The following is a 3,462-nucleotide window of genomic DNA, read 5'->3' as shown; positions in this document are numbered from 1 at the left end:
GGCCGATTCCTCTGGCTGCTGGATTATGTGGCTCAAGTCATCGGCATCTGGTGGTCACACATAAGTGCCCTGAAAGTTGTCGAGGAAAGCGGCTTCCAGATCTTCCCAACAGCCAATGGACTCTGCTGGCAAGCTGTTGAGCCAATGCCGAGCTGGTCCTTTGAGTTTGAGTGGGAGGTATTTGAAGGCGTGTAGGTCATCACCGCGGGCCATGTGGATGTGCAGGAGGAAATCCTCGATCCATACCGCAGGATCTGTTGTGCGGTCGTATGATTCTATATTTACGGGTTTGAAACCCTCTGGGATTTGATGATCCATTACTTCGTCTATGAAGCATAAGGGGTGTGCGGCGCCTCTGTACTGGGCTATATCACGACGCAGCTCAAATGAGTCTTGCCCGGTGTGTTCGGCCCGGCCGGACTTACTTTTATTGTATCCGGCGTGATGATTATCATCTCGCATAGTGGCACGCCCTCGTGATCCGTAGATCGATCTTGCATGTTTTGCTTTGTCCTCCAATACGTCACGCGGGTCTGGCGTATTTCCCCATGCCTTTTTATTTGAATGGCGTCGAGGTGCGGGCTGAGCTTTTGGCTGGAATGCCTCTCTGTCGCGGCCACGAGGTGGCCGATCAGCCGCGTCATACGCCGGGGATGTAGGTTTCGGTGCTTCCTCCTTCAGTCGGGGTAGCAACCTGCACTTTGGGTAACTCTTGGAGGGGCGTTCGAGTTTATATTCCTCGGCCGCCAGGACTTCAGTCCATCTGCCAGCTAGCAAATCTTGATCAGCTTGAAGCTATTGCTGCTTTTTCTTAAGGCTACTTGCCGTGGCTATAAGCCGGTGCTTGAAGCGCTCTTGTTCCACGGGATCCTCTGGCACGATGAATTCGTCATCAATGAGGCTTGCCTCGTCTTCGGAGGGAGGTATGTAATTATCATCCTCCGCCTCTCCATCTGCCGCTCTCTCAGGAGGGCTGGCTTCTCCATCCTCCTGCTCTAAATCTTGCCGGAGGGGATTGTTGTTATCTTCGGAACTGTCCGGAGTGCTATTATCTCCGGTGCCGGTATCACCGCTTTTGCCTTGGCGGGACTTAGAGCGGCGCCGCTGATGCCGGCGCTTGGGTTGCTTCTTGGAGGGGTCATCCTCCATTGTCCCGTCACCATTGCCTTCTTTGAGTGTGTCCATCATGTATATGTCATATGATGAGGTGGTTGTCCAGTGCCCTGTGGGCAGTGATTCCTCTTCGCCTCCTGCATCATCGTCCATACTGTCGATGTCTTCGGAGTCGAAGTCGAGCATGTCGGTTAAGTCATCGACAGTGGCTACTAAGTGGGTGGTGGGTGGGCAGCGAATTTCTTCGTCATCTGCATCCCAATCCTGCTGGACGTAGTTCGGCCAGGACTCTCCTGACAAGGATAGAGACCTTAATGAGTTCAGTATGTCGCCAAAGGGCGAGTGCTGAAAAATATCCATGGAGGTAAACTCCATGATCGGTGCCTAGCCAGATTCGATAGGCACGGGCGCAGGCGGTTCGGAGTCCGTGGTCGGAGAAGGATCCGGCAGTTTGGCAACACGGCTCTCGTGAAAGGTAAGGTCGATATTCGGCTCGATCGCCACTGAGGGTACGGCTTCCGTGGCGGGGTCTATCCACCCGTCCATGGATGGCGCAACTGGTTCCAAATTGAGGGTCGGAGTGGTTGCCGGTGCGATCTTCTGAACACTGTCTGATGGTAGAGCTAAATCGTACTCATCGTGGCCGTGTGGCGCACAAGGTAGGGGCTCTGATCCGTTGAAGATCAAGTCTCTGCGGATATCGGCCGTGTAGTTTAAGCTTCCAAACCTAACCTGGTGGCCAGGGGCGTAACTTTCGATCTGCTCTAGATGGCCAAGCGAGTTGGCCCACAGTGCGAAGCCGCCGAATACGAAGATCTGTCCGGGGAGAAAAATCTCACCCTGGACTGCATCGCCATCGATGATTAAAGGAGCCATCAAGCCTAATGGCGACGACACAGAGGAACTCTCAATGAAAGCACCAATGTCGGTGTCAAAACTGGCGGATCTCGGGTAGGGGGTCCCGAACTGTGCGTCTAAGGCGGATGGTAACAGGAGGCAGGGGACACGATGTTTTACCCAGGTTCGGGCCCTCTTGATGGAGGTAAAACCCTACGTCCTGCTTGATTTATTCTTGATGATATGAGTATTACAAGAGTTGATCTACCACGAGATCGGAGAGCCTAAACCCTAGAAGCTAGCCTATGGTGTGATTTTATATTGTCCTACGGACTAAAACCCTCCGGTTTGTATAGACACCGGAAGGGGCTAGGGTTACACAAGGTCGGTTACAAAGGAGGAGATATCCATATCCGTACTGCCTAGCTTGCCTTCCACGCCAAGTAGAGTCCTATCCGGACACGAGACAAAGTCTTCAATCTTGTATCTTCATAGTCCAACAGTACGGCCACAGGATATAGTCCGGCTGTCTGGAGACCCCCTAATCCAGGACTCCCTCAGAGCGTCTTTTATAATTTTAGTCTTTGCTTGTTAGTCTACCACAATCATCCTTGCTGTACACACCTTTTGAGAGAGCCATACATAATTTGGAATTTGATAGAATACTCTATGTGCTTCACTTATATCTTTTGAGTTATATAATTTTGCTCTAGTGCTTCACTTATATCTTTTAGAGCACGGTGGTGGATTTGTTTTATAGAAACTATTGATCTCTCATGCTTCACTTAGATTATTTTGAGAGTCTTAATAGCATGGTAATTTTCTTAATAATAATATGCTTGGTATTCAAGATTTGTAAAACTTTCTTTTGAGTGCGATGAATACTAAGAAAAAAATTGATGCTTGATAATTGTTTTGAGATATGAGGATGGTGATATTAGAGTCATGCTAGTTGAGTAGTTGTGAATTTGAGAAATGCTTGTGTTAAAGTTTGTGATTCCCGTAGCATGCACGTATGGTGAACCGTTATGTGATGAAGTCAGAGCATGATTTATTTATTGATTGTCTTCCTTATGAGTGGCGGTCGGGGACGAGCGATGGTATTTTCCTACCAATCTATCCCCCTAGGAGCATGCGCGTAATACTTTGCTTTGATAACTTCTAGATTTTTGCAATAAGTATATGTGTTCTTTATGACTAATGTTGAGTCCATGGATTATACGCACTTTCCTTCCTTCCACCATTGCTGGCCTCTCTAATATTGCGCACTTTTCGCCGGTATCATACACCCACAAAATACCTTCCTCAAAACAGCCACCATACCTACCTATCATGGCATTTCCATAGCCATTCCGAGATATATTGCCATGCAACTTTCCACCGTTCCGTTCATTATGACACAATCCATCATTGTCATATTGCTAGCATGATCATGTACTTGACATCGTATTTGTGGCAAAGCCACTGTTCATAATTCTTTCATACATGTCACTCTTGATTCATTGTATATCC

Source organism: Triticum urartu, chromosome 6A (assembly GCF_056163025.1).
Source record: "Triticum urartu cultivar PI428250 chromosome 6A, HENAU_Tu73, whole genome shotgun sequence".
NCBI lineage: Eukaryota > Viridiplantae > Streptophyta > Magnoliopsida > Poales > Poaceae > Triticum > Triticum urartu.
The sequence above is the reverse complement of the archived record's forward strand: the minus strand, read 5'-3'. Positions refer to the sequence as shown.